Below are 19,184 nucleotides of genomic sequence, written 5' to 3'. Positions count from 1 at the left end.
CTGTTCCCTCAATCCTTCTTCCCCTTCACCCTGCGTGTGCTTTTTTAAAGTCTCCAGGCTAGAGTTCCAATATTCCCTTTAAGCCATCTCTCTCCTCGCATTGAGCTCAACTTCTGTATAGAAGGAGTTTACAAGGTCATCTTCATGAAAGGTGGGGGAACGGGAGTGAGGGCTGCAAGCATGTTTCACAGCATGATTAGGAGCTTTATTTGGGGTGTTCTATGTTGGTGGTGATTTTCTCCAAATGTGGCCTCTCTCCCTTGGTGTTCCCACTAATGCAAGCTAAGGGGGAAAAGGCTTTACCTCCTTCAGTCTTTTGTGTTTTGTAAATGTGGGCATCTCAGGCTTTGGCTAGATATTAATTGATGTTCCCTGGCCGTTTTAGTAAGGGCGATGGTGAATGCTCATTCCACTCCAGTGTCCCCACCATGAGAGCTACAGTTGGTTGCCTCAATAGTTATCCTTGAAACAGGCAAACTTACCAAGGCAAACACTGGCCTGGTTTTCCTAGAGACAAATCCAGTCTCAATATTGGAAAAGTCTCAGGGCTGGGGCTGGGGCTCAGTAGTAGTGCACTTGCCTAGCATGTGTTCAAATGGGTTCAATTCTCAGCATCAAATATAATTTAAAAAAATGAAGGTCTATCAACAACTAAAAAAAAATTGGAAGTCTCTTCTTCCATGAGCACAACTGGCATGGCCCTGGTATATGGAGCTTTAATATTTTCTTCCCTAAAGAGTTGCCAAAATGGCTTTGCTATCAGCCACCCGCATGGGTGATATCAGATTGGATTAGAGTCTTCTTTTTTTTGGGGGGGGGGTTAATGGGGTTTTAACCCAGTGGTGTTTAATCACTGAGCCACATCCCCAGCCCTTTTTAAAATATTTTGTTTACAGACGGGGTCTTGCTAAGTTGCTTTGGGCCTCACTAATTTGCTGGGGCTGGCTTTGAACTCCCGATCCTCCTGCCTCAGCCTCCTGAGCCACTGAGCATGTGGCACTGAGCCCAGCTTAGAATCTTCTTGATTCTAGTTCATTCTGATGCAGTAGCTGATTCAAAAGATCTATCTCTCTATATATATGCATATGTATGTATATGTATACATGTATATTTATTTATTTATTTATCCTTCATGACTCTTCTTATTTATGATGATGTTGGTTAAAAAATCATTAAATAACCATTGTCTCTTTCTCCTATCATCTTCTGCCTTGCCTCTGCTTTTGTTTCCAAACTCATCTTTGTTGTTTGACCTTTCTTTTGTGATTATTGCGTATCTATTATAATTATGAAGTGGATAATTGGTGTTCGATTCTTGGGAAATTCCCACCAGAGAAGATTAAGAAATTTAAGGTCTGCCCTCCGCATCTCACCATGGAGCTTTGGTGCTGTTTGCATCAGTAGAGTTGTAGTCATAAAGGACTAAACAGCCCAGATTAATGCTTCAAACGGCTTCTATGTGGGTGGGCAAGGCAATTAAAAACTAGACATGCTCAAGTCTTTTAGCAGATGTCTAGGTGATAAAAGTGCTGTCAACACATCGAAGCAGAATTCTGCTAGCTTTTGTGGGAACCACACAATTCTGATGTCCGCCAAGGAAATTCTCATCTTCTCAACAAGTCTAATGTCAGACTGGAAAGGGGTATTAGTAGGAGTGGGAGAATAACAAGAGAACAAAGACAGCAGGTGGCTTTGTATTTAAAAGACAGCCAAAGAGATACCCACTTAAATTGGGATTATGCTAACAGAACTTTTTAAACCAAAATTTCTAGACGGAAAATAGAAATGGGTTACTGTAGGATGTCTCCAAAGGCCTTCTTCAAACACTTTGAGGATCCTTCAGAACTCTCAGTCTGCAGCTTGGACTCATTCATTGTCATTGCCCTTTATGCAATTGAGCCTCTTTTCTGAACAGAGATGCTGCCGTGAGTTTCATGGATACCCTTTTACCTTGCCCAACAGTAGGCATCACGGTCTCCATTAGGCAGATGTTGAGAGTGGGTCTCACCAAAGTTCAGAAGTATGACCAAAATTACCCGGCTTCCAGAGTCAAGATTCCAATCTAGGACTGAGAACCAATTCCAATGCCCTGGAGGTATTTGACATTTCCATTTCCTTTCCATAACTTTGTGTTTGGAGCCTCCAAGCTCTTCTCCTCTAGGTGTTTGTAACATACTTAATAAGTCATCGCGAACAATAGTCACTCCATTGTACCCTAATGTAACCAGTACATATTATGTACATGTATTGAAATATCATGCAGTACTTCATAAATATGTGTGATTTTTACATTAGTAACTTTACAAAAAATATTTAAGGAAATGGAAATGTTAACTGCCCTGACTTGATCATTACACATTGTGTACAAGGATTTAAATATCATACTTACTCCTCCAAAAAATATATATATATATATAATTAAAATAATAATTTTTAAAAACCCTTCATGTTCCCATCTTATCCACCTGTGGAGGGCCATTGTGCAGACACCAATGTCCTTCCTCAGGGTACTGACTTTTAGTGCTCCTGAATCTTTTAGGCTCTGGGAACTAGAGAGGAGTTGGGATTTTCATACTCATATGTGCCACCCTCACCACCAGGCCATGAAGCAGCCCTGCTGGTACCTAGAGCCTCCCTAAAGCATTGCTTTCTGAGGAAGTTTCAATTTCTGATTCTGTTATCTCACCCAGAACCAAGACAGGCCCAAGAGCTGAGCAGAGAACAAACCTTATTCCGTGTACTTCCTTTAACTTATCTCTCTACTTTAACTAACTTTAACTTATCTCTCTACTTTATCTACTTCCTTTAACTCCACTCACCCAACCCCCTCCAGTAGGCATCCAAGAAGGACTTCACACATATCAGTTCATTCAGCACCTTGAAATGTCAGCTTATTCTTAACTATATACCCCTTCACCCCCGCCATGCACAAAGATAAACATTTGTTTCTGTGTTTTACCAAATTGTATGTATAGTTTTAGATTCCTTTTCCACTAAACATTGTATTGTGAACATTTCCCATATAATTAAATATTCTTTAAGAACATTTTTTACTAGTTGTATAACTTTTTAATCTCATGGTTAAATTATTATAATTTATTTAATAATTCCCCATGACAGTATATTTAGCCTTTTCTAATATCTAGTTATTACTCCAATGAACATTCTCTGGACATTTTCCATAAGATGACATTCTTAGCAAGAACCACTACATGTAAGGATATGACCATTTTAGAGTACTTTAACAAATGTTGTCAAATAGATTTCCAGAATGATTGCACCAATTTGTAACCCAAAAAGAAATAAAGGAGTCTAAGGATTGGAAGTAGAGCTTAGTGTAAAGTAGTTTCCTAGCATTCTTGAGGCCCTGGGTTAATCCCCAGCACTGCAAAGCAAGCAAGCAGAGTCCAGCCTTGACACTGACTTTGAAAAAAATCTTTATCAATTTTATATGCAAAAGTGGTATCTTGATGTTGTTTTCATTTGTGTTGATGAATGAAAATATAATAAACCCTTTTGTGTTCCCACTTGAAAAAGCTATTCTGCAGCTGATGAACATCAACATCACTTTTTCATGTATCTGTTTTGTGGAAAACCTATATAAATTGAATGGTGCCATTTGTGTATTGTTCTTTACCTCACCCTGTTTTGTAGGGAAGATCTGGGTGGAGCAGCTGGTGACACTACATAGCTTTGTTTCAGGAGATCTGCTCCAGTGGACTCAACAGCCAAATGACAACTCTAACATACCTCCAATTCCTAGGACCAAGACCTCTTCTGTGTAGATTCAGTAGCCAATGAACATTAGCTGATCCTATCCTCTATGACTCTTAATTTCAGAAGATTCATATTGAATGGTGACAGCAACTTGCATTATTCCTGTCTCTATCTCCACTTTTTTCCTGTATCACAGGGAGGACCAGGGTGAGATATATGGTGAAGAATGAGTTCTCCAATTCCTACCCCCTCACCCAGCTCCTTAGAGCAGAGATTCTTCCCAGTAGAGAGTTGAAACAAGTCTCAAACCTAGCAACATTCTGCCCCAGCCTAAAGGCTTGACTTTGACTGAATCAAACAGTAATGGTGAATGTCCTCAGGCATCCTTGAAAATAGTAGTCCAATTTGCTAGCAATCTGTGGAGGCTAACAACTGGGTGTGATACCATAGGTATAGACCCAGCCTAAATTTTATGGGGAGGTCAGAGAAAGAGATAGTCAAATAGAGCCTAGCTAAAACCATAATCACGTCTAGTGATCAAGAAGAAAATGTGCATGCCCAAGGCTATACTTTTTGAAGAGCAACACCAGTGTGTTGAGGATGTAGACTTCACTGAACCAATCCAGTTAAGAAACTATACAAATAAGCAATTAACAGTCAGCTCTGGGGGAAGGAAGATCAGCATTTGGAGTTGACATGTTTTCTAAAATGTTCAGTTTTAAACAAGTAATTATCAGACACGCCAAGAAACAGAAAACTGTGACCTGTATATACACAAGGTGGAAAAATGCAGGCACTAGACATGTCTTTGAGGGGACCCAGATGTTGGACTTAGCAGATAAAGATTTCAAAGCAACTATTGAACATATACTCAAAGATCTAAAGAAAATCATGCTTAAAGAATTAAGAAAAGGTATTATTACAATGTCTCCTCAAATAGAAAATATCAGCAAGGCTATAGAAAAGAATTTTTAAAAAAGGAACCAAATGAAAACTTTAGAGTTAAAAAGTGCAGTGACTTAAATGAAAAATTCACTAGCAGAGATCAACAATAGATTCAAGATACATAAAAATTAATCAGTCAACTTGAATATATATTGATAGAGACTCTGCAACTTCAAATATTGAAAGAGAAAGACAAAGACAAACAAGAGAGAACAACTCATTATGTATAAGTCACTCCAATAAGACTAACATGAATTTGTAATAAGAAACAACAGAGATCAAAGACAGTAAAATGACATACTCAAAATTCTGAAAGAGAAATCTGTGAATCAAGTACTTTTGCAAAACAAAGGGGAAAAAGCTAAAATAAAAGCATTCCAAGATAAACAAAAGCTGAGAGAAATTGCTGCTAGCAGGCCCACTTTACAAAAAATACTAAAGGTTCTTCAGGCTGAAAGCAAGTGATACCAGACAGTAATTGAAATCCACACAAGGAAAACAAGGAGTCTGGTAAATGTAATTATGTATGTAAATGCCTCATTTAAAAAACAGTATAATTTATCGTTTCTTCTACTATTCCATAAAGCAATGTTTTGCATAATTGCATTGCTGGATCTTTGCATAAAGAAATATAAGCTGGGCATATGCATATAGAGCCATCAACTTGGGAAGCTGAGGCAGGAGGATCAATTGAGTCCATGAATACAAGACCATTTTGGGCAACATAGCAAGACTCTATCTCTAAATATATACATATATTGTATATATTATTATGTATGTACTATGCATATTATAACATATGCATGTTATCTATACATGTATAGTATGTCATAATACATTACATTAATATATTACACAAGATATATTGTATACTATATATTACATATCATATATATTGTATGATACAGATGTAAATATGCTCATACTAACAATAGCAGTGCACATAAATGGCTTAAACAATCCAGTCAGAAGTCAGAGATAGTCAGAGATATTGCGTTTTTAAAAGGATCCGCCTATCTGTTCCCTATAGGAGACACACTTTGGATTCAGAGACATCAGTAAAAGAAAGAGATAGAACATGCAAACAGCAATTAAAGCCGACATGGCTAGATAAGTATCAGACAAAATATTTCCTAGGATTAGATAAGGACTATAATGGTAATAGGAAAGATACAACAATTATGAACACATAGGTACATAACAGCAGAAACCTAAATCCAAATTAACAGAATTGAAGAAACAGGATATTCAACAATAATATTTGGAAACCTCAATACCCCATTTGCAATAATGAACAGAACAACTAGGCAGAAGAGCATCGAGGATATAAGTCTTGAACAGCACTACAAACATGGGATCCAACAGACATCTGTAGAACATTCCACCCAGGATATGCATTGTTCTCAAGCACAGGTGAAACATTTCCCAGGTTAAAGCACATGCTCCCCAATAAGACAAATTTCATTAGATTTAAAAGAATGAAATCATACAAAGTATGTTCTCAGCCACATTGTCAATCCCATTTTCTACCTATTCTCACATTACATCTTGACCCTCCCATACATAGACCCTGTCCTCCCCTGGTCCTCCAGCTTTTCATACCTTAGTGTATTTGCTTATATACTGCTCTGTCCGCTGTGGTGGATCTCCCCTCCTGCTCTGTTTTCCCTCTACCTTTAGCACTTATGAGCCCACTCAGCCTTCATCTCTTCCCCGAAACCCTAGTTAATTCACAACTCTTTTGTGTTATAACCACACATTTTACACATTTCTCATTGTATGAATTATGTTGTAACCATCTATATACCAGTTCTTCCTGGTGGACTGCAGGCTCTTCTAAGACAGGGACCCTTTCTTATTTACTACAGTACTCTAGACATTAAATATTCATTGAACTGAACCATATGAACAGTATAGCTCTGTTCCTCTTGAACCAGAAAAAGCATCAAAGACAAGGTAAATTAATGTTTTGGTATATACTGGAAAGAGTTAAAGTTGGCATACTATAAAGATACCTTGCACACCCATGTTTATCACAGCCCAGTTCCCAATAGCTAAGTCACAGAATCAGCCAATTTTAGGACAAACAAATGAGGTATATAAACACAACAGAGTATTATTCAGTCATTAAGAAAAATGAAATAATGTCATTTGCAGGAAAATGGATGGCACTGGAGATTATCATGTTAAGTGAAATAAGCGAGACTCTAAGATAGCTATTACAGTTTTTCCCTCATATGTGGAATCTAGAGGGGCAGAGGGTGAGGGAAGATGACACCAAAGTAGAAAGGAGACCATTAGAGAAGAGGAAGAGGATGGAGGGGGAGGGCAAAGGAGGGGAGGGGATGAACAACGTGTTATATGCATGTACAGATGTGCCACAATGTAACCCATTATTCTATATAACTAAAATGCTCCAACAAAAAAGGAGAGAACAGTAGGTTAGCACATTGCAACTATGAGGTTACAAATTGGACACTAACTGGCCATGATTGTCGGCAACTCAATATCCCTGAACATCAGCTTCCTAACCTGGAAATGGGGGTGATAATAGCAATCCCCAAAGAGCTGTTGTGAGGACTACACTGTGCATCAGTGTCTTTGACTCAGTAGCATTTGTGGAAAGGAATGAGATGCTTAAATGAGAGGCAAAGTCGACCCACAGAGTCTGCATGCCCACATGGTGTTGTAAAGACCTCTATTAAATGCAGTTGCTCTTTGGAGCCTCGAAGGACAAGGACAATAGAAGCCTGGTAGCAACCAACGCTACATTGTATAGACTGAGATCATATCTATGGCCAGGCATTTCTTGAAGCACCTCCCATATTACTCATCTACCTTCACTGCAAGCCTATAAAGTACATAACCTATTATAATTATCCTATTTTCTGATGAATAAGTAGAAATGAGCCTAACTGTGTGATGCATAAACTGAAACACAGAGATGGGAAGTGGGTTGCTAGGGTAACACTGGAGATGGTGATAGAGCAGAGCCCAGGCATCATGACTCCAGAGTCTAGGGCCTTAACAATTAAGCCAGTTAAGCAAGTTGAGCAGCTTCTCTGTGTCACAGACTGCACTGGGTGTTTTCCATAGACATATTGGCTCATTCAACACCATTTCTAACATCTTGCTTCAGTACCTTCCTATATGGCAAAGTCTGGAAAGTGATCGCAGTATAAGTTCCATGTGCCAGATGCTCTTGTGTGAGACTTTTATTTAGAATTGAGTTACCAGAATAGAAGAGCAGGGTGCAAGACATCCATTCTGCTGGCACACCTTGGGCAAGAGGTGACATGGTTCTGGGAGTCAGCAAGTGGCAGCCTCTTGACCCTGTAATTCCCCCATTAGGAGCAGCTCTTTAGTGGTCCAGTTCAGCAATATGGTTTTAGTAGCTGTTCATGGAAGCCCACCCCAGATTTAATTGGTCAGTTTTCTATTGTTCTTAATAAATTCCTCAGCTAGAACAGATTCTACTGTCTGCCATCAAATATTCATTAATACACATAGGTTCCCTTCTCATGGGTCCACAGCAATGGAGTTGGCCCACCATAGACTTAGTCTCCGAAACTGAGCCCAAATAAGCTCTCTGTCTTCTTAAGTTGTTCTTTTTGGATATTTTGGTCACAGCAACAAAAAGCTAATACTATCTGTCAACAGTGGAACAGAGGAAGGTGTATGGCACTGGAGATGAGAGTCATACTGCTGGCTCGTCACTGGCTTTATGGTTTCTGAATGAGATGTGTCACTCAGCCTCAATTTCCCCCTCAGTAGAATGAAAGGATTGGATGGGCCATATCCACCATTGTTCTAACTTTGAATGAGACTTTGACTATGCTACTTGCCTTGATTATACTTTTGTCTAGAGCAGGAATTTTTAAAAAATTATCCTTTTTTCAAAAGACAGATTACCTGGAACACCAATATATTATACAGAGAGAAAGAGAGCTTCTCTGGTTGGAGGCAGGAGAGGAGATGGGAGCCCAGTCTCCTTGGCTTGCTTGTGTGCTATCCCAATTTCCTGGGGTGGCCCCTATAGGCTGTCCTGGGACCTTAGGTCCCTGTAAAGCATACTTGGAAAGCAGATGCTTAACCCACAATGGATGCCCCCATATGTGAGTGCTTGCGTCTCCCCAGGTAACCTCTGGTTTCATTATTTTACTCCTTCTTCCATTGAATCTTACTGAGTACCTATTTAGGGAGTAGGAAAGTGTAACAGGCAGGTGGTGCCAGAACCTGGGTGTAAGTCTTGAATCTGCTATTTAATCACCAACAGATTGGATTTTGTGTACGTTCTTTGTCTATTTCAGTTTTCTCCTAGAATACGGGAAAATGATGACACTTCTCACCAGCTTGCTCTACCTGCTTCCTCAAGTTATCTTTCTCCTTAGCTCAGAACACCTCATACTATAGCATCTAATTTATTCACTCATCCTGCTTAGAGTCCATCTCCTCCATCAGAATGTCAACTGTACGAGAGCAGCTTCTTCTTTGTTCACGGAAATGGTAGCATGAAGGACTCCTTTTTCTTTTTTCCAGTGGGTAGAGGGTACTCAAAGATGTCCTCTCTGAGGCAAAACTGTTTCAGCTGAGCCAGGCACAGAGGTGCAATGCTCCAGGCAGGGGGAGCAGTGTGTGGGCCCTCAAGAAAAGAAAGAAGGTGAAGGGATCTGAAGGAAGACCAATGGGGCTGGCAACCATTCAGGGAAGGAAACAGAGACAGGAAACAGTTGGAGAGCTACAGAACCCCATAATCACCAGAGGGCTGAGTCTGCTCAACAAGGGGTCCAGCGATTTGATTTAAGCAGAGGAGGACATGGTCATGTTCACAAGACCCTCTGGCTGCTGTGTGGAGAGCAAGCTGGAAGGGAAGAGGGAAGCAGCTTAGAGGCGGCAGTTCCCAAGCTGTGCCATGCTCCTTCTGTCACCCTTCTCTCTGCCATTTGTTTTTCCACAAGTTTTGAATTGCTTAGGCATAACTTTTTTTCTTAATGTTTACTATTGGAGTTCTAGGGCTTGATCTTGAAACTTCGGGCTTTTCTAACTGCTGAATGCTCATCATAAAGAAAGAAAAATGTTGCCTCCTTCCCTGCAGCAGCAGAAACGCAGACACTATTCCACATCCTAAAACCGACTTTGAAAATGCTATTGCTAACAAAGTATTTTCTAAGATGACTAGATTTGGAAGATGGATGCCCTGCCCTATAAGTAAGTTTGACTTTTAGCTTCTAAAATGTTTATATTTCTAATCAACTGTCCTAGTAGATAAGATTTAAAAATGACTGCTTTATTTCTAAAAGCAATAGGGACCTGGGTATGGTGGCACACACCTGTACTCTCAGCAACTTGGGAAGCTGAGGCAGGAGGATGGCAAGTTCAAGGCAATCCTCAGTCATTTAGCAAGACCCTGTCTAAAAAAATCAAAAGGGATGGGGATGTAGCTGAGTGGTAGAGTGCCTCTGAGTTCAATCTCTAATACCACACACACTCTCTCTCTCTCTCTCTCTCTCTCTCTCTCTCTCTCTCTCTCTCTCTCACATACACACACACACACACACACACACACACACACACACACACACAGAGATATTTTAAAATAAAAATAAAAAAGAAAAGCAATCGGCACTGAGTTTTTTTTTTCTTAAACCTAGAGAAGCATATTAACTCTCCCCTCATTTTTCTTTATAAGAAAAATATATCACTTCTAGTTCTTATTTAAATGGAGTTTGGTACTTTCTATTGTTGAACCAAGGAGATTCCTAGGGTGCTTTTGCAAAAGCAGATGAGAAGTGCTACAGGTTTGGGGGTGGAGAGGATGAGAGAACTGGGAATTGGCTGGAATCAGGACAGATTTTAGAAGCAGAACTGATAGGACTTGGGAAAAAACTGAACTGAGCATGGGAGGTGAGTGGGCAGTGAGGGATGATTCCCAGGTTCTTTGCATGAATAACATGGAACAATGCCCAGAATGACCCTTTGGAAATTTGTGTATCCCACAATCCATGATATCAAGACACTCTTTATGCAAAATTTCACTCCTCAGAGGCCTCTGGGTGAAACTTAAAGGTCATTGGCTGAGTCTGCATGGCACTAAAGGAGATGGGGGTGGGTGAGGGTGACACAGCATCTCGGTGACTCAGGAGGTGGATTTTCCTCCACAGATGTCTCTGATGATGGATTGGGACATGAATGGAGGCAGAACTCCCTTCCAGAGGCTCCAAAAAGGAGGAGTTTTGCTGGAGCTCCATTCAGTTGTCTCCTCTGAATGCTGGGAACTGGGGGTGGCATGAGGGTGGGGGAATATTTCACATGACATGGAAACTGTGACGTCAGATTATTTGGGGGAAAAGTAAGAACAGGGCTGAACAGCCTAAGAGGAATGAATTCTCCTTGAAAGACTAAATATACAAACAGATAATGGCCAGACCATATGTAAAAATAGAACTTGGGCTCACAATCTGCAACCACCAGTTCAGGAAGTTATACCACAGCCCCTGTGACAATCAGCCCCGAATAGCTGGGACTTAATAACTGTCAGCTCCTCTAATTTGTGTCTTCCTTCCAAATTAGAACCAACCATGAAAAGCCAAATATGTGCCCCTAATCAAAAGGATGCGCCACTTCTAGTTAGATTGCCCCAAGAGACCTCCATGCCAACCCCATTCAGTCAGGACACACCCAAAGCCTTCCCTTTGGTCCACTAACAAGCTTCCCGACCCCTCTGTCTGCCTTTGAGTCTCTACCAAATGCAGGTAGTGGTAACTGATTCCTTTGCTATTGCAAGCTCTGAGTAAATAGCCTTTATTTGCTTTCATTGTGTGTTCTTCATTTATTCCACACCTGGCCCCATCTGGACCCTCATCAAAGCTACCTTGCTGGGAACTTGTGGAGGTGGAAGGCAGATGTTGGCCTTGAGCTCTATTTATCAGGCTGACTCTCCATCAGAGGCTATGTGGCAACATCTGGCAATCAGTAAAAACCTGCTCAGCATCGTACAGAAGGATGACAAATAGTAGGAGGGCTGTCTGCTGGGACAGGCTCCAAGAAACAGCTGTTTAAAGGTGTGTGTGCACACATGTGCTTTCCTGAAGTCATTTGCTTTCTTTGTGGAAAGCAACCCCATACGGCTATGGGTATACTCCTAGTTGGAGCTATATGCATGGTTGCTTGGTTATGTTCTTCTCAGAGAACATGCAGAGTATGTGCATGGCCATTGGAAAATGAGTCTCAATCTGGCATTATCACTCTGTGGGACTTTGGACCAGTCATTGGACTTGCTGGGTCTGAATTCTCTCATGCTTATTTCTATGCTGAAGTGTTGATCTAAGCGTGGTTCTTACTTCAGGTGCATGTGAGATTCCTGGAGAACATGGTAAGCATTCCGATTTCTGGACTCTACCTCAGAATTAATGAACAGATCTTCTGGCAATGGGCTGGGAATCGGCATGACTGGCTCCCCAGATGACTTGTCTGCCCATTCAATTTTGAGAACTTCAGAGTTACTGCATCTTAGGTACACGAGAGATTATAATAATGATCAAGACCCAAGGCCCCTCCTCACTGAGGACTTATGTACGAATACACCCAAGGCAAAACAAGCAGCAATAAACACAGAAATTGATAACCAAGTGCTGTGGATGAGATGGATTCCAGCCTGGGAACTCTGAAAAGGTGGCATTCCAGGAGGAGGTACAATTTCATTAATCATGCAGATTTGAGGAAAGACACAGAGCGGGCATCAAGCACAAAGATACTTTCTCTGTTAGCTTTTGCTGCCTAAAAAATTATCCCAATACTTTGTGCTTAAAAGACCCACTATTTATTAGGTACCTAAGTCCATGGGCCAATTGGGTGGTTTCATGGATTTGGACCAGGTATGACTACTGATTTCTTCATTTTTCTTCTTCTTCCTTCCTTCTTCCACCTCCTCCTTCTTTTCTCTCCTCTTCCTCCTTCCTCCTCCTCCTCCTCCTCCTCCTCCTCCTCCTCTTCCTCCTTCTCCTCCTTCTCCTCCTTTTTCTTTACTGGGGATTGAACCCAGAGTCTCTCTACCACTGAGCTACACCCTCAGCCCTTTTGATTTCTGAAACAGGGTCTCATTTAGGGCCTTGCTAAGTTGCTATGGTTGGCTTCAAACTTTGAATCCTCCTGCCTCGGCCTCCATTGCTGAGATTATAGGCCTGTGTCTCCATGCCTAGCTGTATGGCTGGTTTCAACCTGACTTTCTGAAGCCAGCTGGCAGGTCAGCTGGTGACTGGCTAGTCTAGAATGGCTAGACACCTCATTCACACCTCCAGGGTGGGTGACTTTTAACTGGGGTGATTGGATATCCAAACCATGTGGTCATCCAGCACAGGAGCCTGGGCTTCTGCACATGGTGGAAGCAGAGTTCCAAGAGTCAGAGAAGATCTTGCAAGGTTTCTTGATACCTAGGCTTTGAACTTACACATCATCACTTTTCTTGGTCAAAGCAAGTCATGGGCTAGAGCAGATTTTAGGTGTAGACAAATAGCCTCCTTGTCTTGCTGGGTCAAGATGCAAAATATGGTAGCAATCTTGGAAATGTACCACAGACCCTAAAGCAGGAAAATGCTGTGCAGTTTCCCAGAACACAGGAGAACAAGATATTGGTGGCAGCAATGAGAGACCTGAGAGCTATGACTGTGTCCAAAGCCTCACTGTAACTGGCTCTCTCCCTTAACTATTGAACACGCAGAGGGAGCGGGCAGCTCCGTCAGAGGCCTCCTGGGAGAAGGGCATCCTAGAGGGGAGGAATATTTTATCATCGACAAAGTTTAGAATTACCAATGCCGGGATTCTTTGAAAAACTAGACCAACTTTTAGCCAGTCTTATTTTTTTCATTTTAAATTCCCTACAGAGTTGGTCCTTGTTGCTGGCTCCCAAAGCAGACCCTGTCTACAGAGCCTCCCTTGGTTCACTACTGTCAAAAGCAAGTCCCAATCCACAGATGGGAGCCCTGCCTGGAGAGCTGATATTAGGGAAGATGAAGGGTTTTTTTGTTTTTGTTTTTTCCCTTCTTTAGTGAAAGAAACATAAATTCAATGCTGATTACAGGTCACTGATTACAGTTACATAAAGTTCATCCAGGTGTCAGCTGCTCATGGGATGAACAGTATTATCTCTTTCATGGATGAGAAACCTGAGGGTCCCAGGGGCTTGCCCAAGGGCATCCAGCTAAGGAGAAAGAAACCTGGGGTTTGACTTGGAATAGGTGAATCTGGAGAAAGGGAGGTGTCTCTGTCCCATGGACCATTTGAGGAAATGGGAGCCCCTGTAGATGTGGTTTGTGGTGCTGAGTTGATACTGTGGAAAGCCTGGCCTCAAGTAGAGGAGGCAGATGCACAGTTAACAGCCTGCCCTGGGGAGAGCAGTAGTCCTGGTTTATAGTGTTTGCTGGTTACTGTGGTGTAAATGCTCCCACCGTGGCCCAGCGCATACTGTCCACGTGATGCCCCGGAATGAAGCTGAGCCTGCTGCAGTCCACTGGCCGAGGGGTGTGAGTTAAGAAGTGAGCCTGACGCCCCAGCAGGAATGAGGCGATGCTCCTGGCTGACGGTGGCCTCCAGCTGGTTCAGAGTGCCCAGAAGTCTCCAGCAGCCTGCACAGTCCTATGGCTTCTCGGTTACCCTTTTCTGAAGAGTTTGAATCATTGCAGCTAAGAAGCCCTGGCAGGGTATGGGGGAAAGAGGGGAGAGTGTCTCTTCTTATCCTCTACCTCAGAAGGAAAAGCATCCAAGATCCTGAAAAGTCTGAGATTTAAAAAGAACTGGTTTCAAGATGGTGGAAAGGGTGGTGGGTCTGATGGAGGAGCCTGAGGAGGATGAGTTCCCTGGTTTCTGGGGCCCAGGAGGAGAAGGGGATAGACAGGCAGCTAGAAGTAATGGGAATCTCTGTTTTTACTGTATTTTCTTAGGCTCTGAATGTGTCTGAAACCCTGTCATCACAGGGTCAGTTGCATGAACTGTCTTCTTATTTCCTGTATTTTTGAGGTTCCTGGCATTTCTGGCCTTGTTGACTGAGGAGACCCTGCTCTTCCTAGGGCTACCCAATTCTTAAAGCTATCAAAGAGTTCCCAGAGTACAGCTTTCGTGTGTAAACTATCCATCCCAGAGCCCTGGATTATTACCCCTGTCCTAATCAACCGAGGAACCAAGTACCAGACAACTAGGGACAGCTCCTCTGTCCCAAAGCCCACCAGGATGACTGAATCTCTCTAACCCCAAGCTGTTTACTCTCTCACGCCCGGCCTTACCCACAGAGGCCTCAGTGAGGCTTTGGCCCAGAACTTTCCTTCATTATTTGCTTTTGACTCAAGAATTACCTGACTTGAGGGGTAGTTAGGTGGCCCCAGGCCTAATGAGGGCTGTATAGGACCCTTGTGTAAGAAGTGTGATCCCCGGGGGCTGTGAGGTCCAGGAGTCCCACCACAGTCCCAGGACTGGGCTTGGTCAGGGCCACGGTGGGGACCACAATAGCCCCCTCTCCACACCCTGATGAAAATATGTTGGGGTGGGGTAGGGGCCCAACAAATCCTTTCTTACACAGGCTCGGTTGCTCAGCCTCCTCTGATAGCCTTAGTCCTGGTCTGTCTGGGAGCTGTGCTTAGACTAGGATCACTCCAAAGTCCAGGCGGCAGCTGATCCTCCGGGACCCCCGGGCACAGCAGACATGACTTTAGATACTAGAAGGCGTGGTTCCAGTCGTTGACTTCACCATTGAGCCTCAATGCCCCACACCCCACTCCATTTTCTCTCAAGGCCTCCTCACACGAGAACATTTTGTTCAATATACTCCCACGCACTGCTCCCTGTGCAGCGTGTTCCTGCCACTTAGCTCGTCACCAGGTCCCCTCCCTGGCATTGAGACAGAGGCAGAGTGAATGTTGTGTCAGCATCACGGGGGTGGGGGATGCAGTCCACGGGCCGCAAGACTCACGGTGGGCAGGTGTCTGAAAGATGCAGAAAGCTCCTCCCTGTCCTTGCAGCCCTGCCCTGTCCTTAGAGTGGCTGCTCTGGAAAAGAGAAAGAGGCTGACCTGAGGAACCCTGTTCTGTTCATTTCCTCCTTGTTCCCCAATAATTGACTGGGAGATGAAGATGAGCTCTGCCTCTGAGAAGGAGACAGATGCTTCCAAAGGATTGTGGCTGCTGCTAACAGTGGGCCTGTTTGTCCTACAAAGCCCCCGTCCGATTGTCCCCAGTGCAGGTGGCAGCTGGTGTGATGGGACCCTAATTGGAAGAGGATCCTGTGATCTCCAAACCAATTAAATGATTTCTCCAGAGCTGGGAACAGCTGGTGTGGCCCAAGCCTGTGATTGCTCTGGGAAACAGGTGATTTTATTTTTTTTTTCCTCCCACAGAAGTCATCTCTGTGATCTTAGGAGGTATTGACTGTGGGTGCTGTTCAGGTCCAGAAAATTGGCCTCAGGAGGAGCAAGAAAAGTGACATTAGCAACTTGGCTTTTTCAACAGCGGCTCTAATGAGGCAGAGCTGGATTGTTGGGTGAATCGTTGCTCCCAACTCTCAGAAAAGTGGTCCACGCTAGAAATAGAAGGTACCTGGGACACATTTCTTTCATGCAGAGGATTGGGGGTGGGGAGAATCGTGTTTGAAACCTAAACCGTGTCACTGGAACTGCATTGGAAAGCATCCCTTGAGAATATTTTGGGCAATAGAACTGATCCAAATCTTGATTGTAGCCATGATCACACAATTCTATCCATCCGTCAAAACTCACAAAGCTGTAAACATCAAAGGGTCAGTTTCACTATCTGTAAATTATTCCTAATTTTAAACACACACCACACATACATAGTGGTCTGGAGCCAGTGAGCCAGTGTCCTCACCCAGACCTGGGCAGACCCCGGTGTGGTCTGAGGTGAACCCTATGTCCTGCCCATACCTCCCAAGATTCCCTGTGGACTTTTTTAAAAACAGGGAGAAGGAGTAAGAAACACCAACATAGAAAGTGGTGAGCTATGAAAAGCTATGAGAGTGGATGTCCAGGCCACACCCAAAGGATGCAGTCAGGATCTTGGGATTTTTAATTGCCTCTGCCCCTTGGTAATAGATTGAGGCTACTGCCGTGAATTTAAGACGCGTGGTCTCTTCCATCCTTCTCCATATGGTCCTTGAGAACAGTGTCACTCTCTCCCCTGCCATATTTACCCTCAACCTTTCGTCTATCCCCACCCTTGCCCACAGAGGCTGGGATTCTCATGGTAACATTACCGTGACACGTTCAATAGGCTCCTCTCTCTCCCACACAGGGGTCAACCTGGAAGTGTGCCCTGGGCTTTGACTGCCTCCTGCCACCCCTCCCTCATTCCCTGGGAATGTGTGTGTGTGTGTCCACAGAGGAAGGAGCATGGAACTTGGAACTGAGCTCTGCTCCAGCCCCTCCGGTGGGTGAGATTCCTTGATGTTGCTGAGTTGGAAGCAAATCACTAAGCCTCTTTGGTTTCTCTTCAGCGGGATGCGGGGAGTTGGATAAGAAACCTCCTAAGGACTCATTGTGGAGCACTTAAGCATTCAAGCCCTACTTAATATGTTTTACTGACAGCTCCCCAGAGGATGGGACCTCATGACTTTCATCTTTTGATTTCCTACAGGAAGCTCTGCGGTGTTCACACATGAATGCCCAATTGCTGTTTGCCAAATGAGTTATTAGTAAATCCATTTCTCACGGGAAAAAGAACCAAGGTATTGTGAGGCTGCTAGGGGTGAGAAGGAATGGGAGGGGGGGCAACGACAGAGGAAGGTGACTATAAAAAGACCCTGATTGGCAACTGACCCAGAGACGTCCATACCATCATACAACTCTATAAGGACATAAATTACCCCTCTCCTGTGTGGGTGGGCTACAGAAAAAAGCCCGTCTTAGGAAGGTGGGCAGATTACTTGGAGTCACCAAAGGGTACCGCTGGTCTTCCCCGCATTTCAGAAGGAGGCCCTGCACTTATTCCTGTGGTTTTACGGACATATGCCATATTTTTAAGGCAGTGCAGGTGCCCACAAGCTCCTCCTGCAAATGGTCAGCAGCTACACAAACTCCAGGCCCCAAAGAGGCGTGGCTACCTGCCAGTTTCACACCACTGCAGTTCCCACTCCCTCCTAATGCAAGCTTGAAACCTAACCACAGAGGCATGTTTCAGTCCCCAGCCATCTGCCCACCCACTCTCTGAGTTATATCTCACTTTTTTCTTGCCTTTCTCTTGCCTTGCTGTAAACCCACTCTCATTGCTGTCCCTGCCTCGCTGAGCAACGGCCCTAGTCTCAGGCATTCCACTCAAGGACCAAGGACCACTCCGCAGCCAACTCGCAAACTCTGAAAACACTATGCCCCGCTTCCCAGGAAGAAGCAGCGGGTTAACTCAGAGCCCAGCGCAGGCCTCTGGAACAGCAGCCGGCTCCCCTGGACCATTTCTAACATGGCTGTATTTCTAAATGCTTCTGTCCTAATGGAAACTCTGGCTGTGACTATGCCCACTCACAGAAAGACAGACGGTGGCCCTGCCCTCCCCTGCGTTCTGTCCCTGGCACCAACACTGAATTATTCCATTCCCTGTGTAGCATTGATGGGGTCTGAGGTTGTCCCCTCTGGAGGGGAAAATTAGGAGGCACAGCAGAGAGCTATTTTGCAAAGCTTTCCTGGAATTGATTTGGCTAGGGGACATTAATTTTTAAAGTATCCCTTCTTGAACATTGGCAAAGCAGACAGACTGCCAAAAAAAAAAAAAAAATAGCTAGGATAGGGACACCTTCCTTCTGCCTTTTAGATTCCCCGGGAGGCTGCACATCTCTTAAAGGCATCGTGATTCCCCCTGTGATTCAGGAAGTGAGCTGCACCCGGCACAGCTGCCCATTCTGCACCTGTGTTGGCTCCTTGGACTGCCGTCTGGTCATCGCGGTTCCAGAGGGTGAAAGTTAAAAATCAAGTGTCCCATGCTTTTTCTTTTCTATCTCTCTCTTCTTCCCTCACTCCCTCCCTCTCTTTCTTTCTGAACCAAGGGAGGATTCTCTCCCTTGAATCCTTCTCAAGAATCCTGAATTCTTCCTATCTTCTGGTGGTCACAGGCAGTCCTTGGCAGTCTTGACATCATGCCAGCCTGCATGATATGGCCATCATGTGTGTGTTTGTGTTTCTTCGTTCACATGACTTTCTTAGCAAAGAATCTAAGATTTAGCCAGGTGTAGTGGTGCATGCCTGTAATCCCAGCAGCTGGGGAAGCTGAGGCAGGAGGATGGCGAGTTCAAAGCCAACCTCAGCAACAGCGAGGCCCTAAGCAACTCAGCGAGACCTTGTCGCTAAATAAAATACAAAATAGGGCTGGGGATGTGGCTCAGTGGTCAAGTGCCCCTGAGTTCAATCCCTGGTACAAAAAATAAAAATAAAAAAGAATACAGATTTAGACTTAGGGCTCATGCTAATCCAGGATGGTTTCATCTGGGCTAACTACATCGATAAAGATCCTATTTTCCAAATAGGGTCCAAGTTGACC

General features: G+C 43.7%; 1 long non-coding RNA gene across 1 annotated transcript in view; it reads right to left on the bottom strand.

The window, feature by feature from the left end:
- The window catches only part of LOC308643113, a 622,623-nt gene that overhangs the window by 427,289 nt on the left and 176,150 nt on the right, over nucleotides 1-19,184 (bottom strand). The window lies entirely within an intron of this gene.

The sequence above is a fragment of the Spermophilus citellus genome (genome assembly GCF_964194105.1).
Source record: "Spermophilus citellus genome assembly, chromosome: 3".
NCBI lineage: Eukaryota > Metazoa > Chordata > Mammalia > Rodentia > Sciuridae > Spermophilus > Spermophilus citellus.
This window is presented reverse-complemented; position numbering and strand designations above follow the sequence as displayed.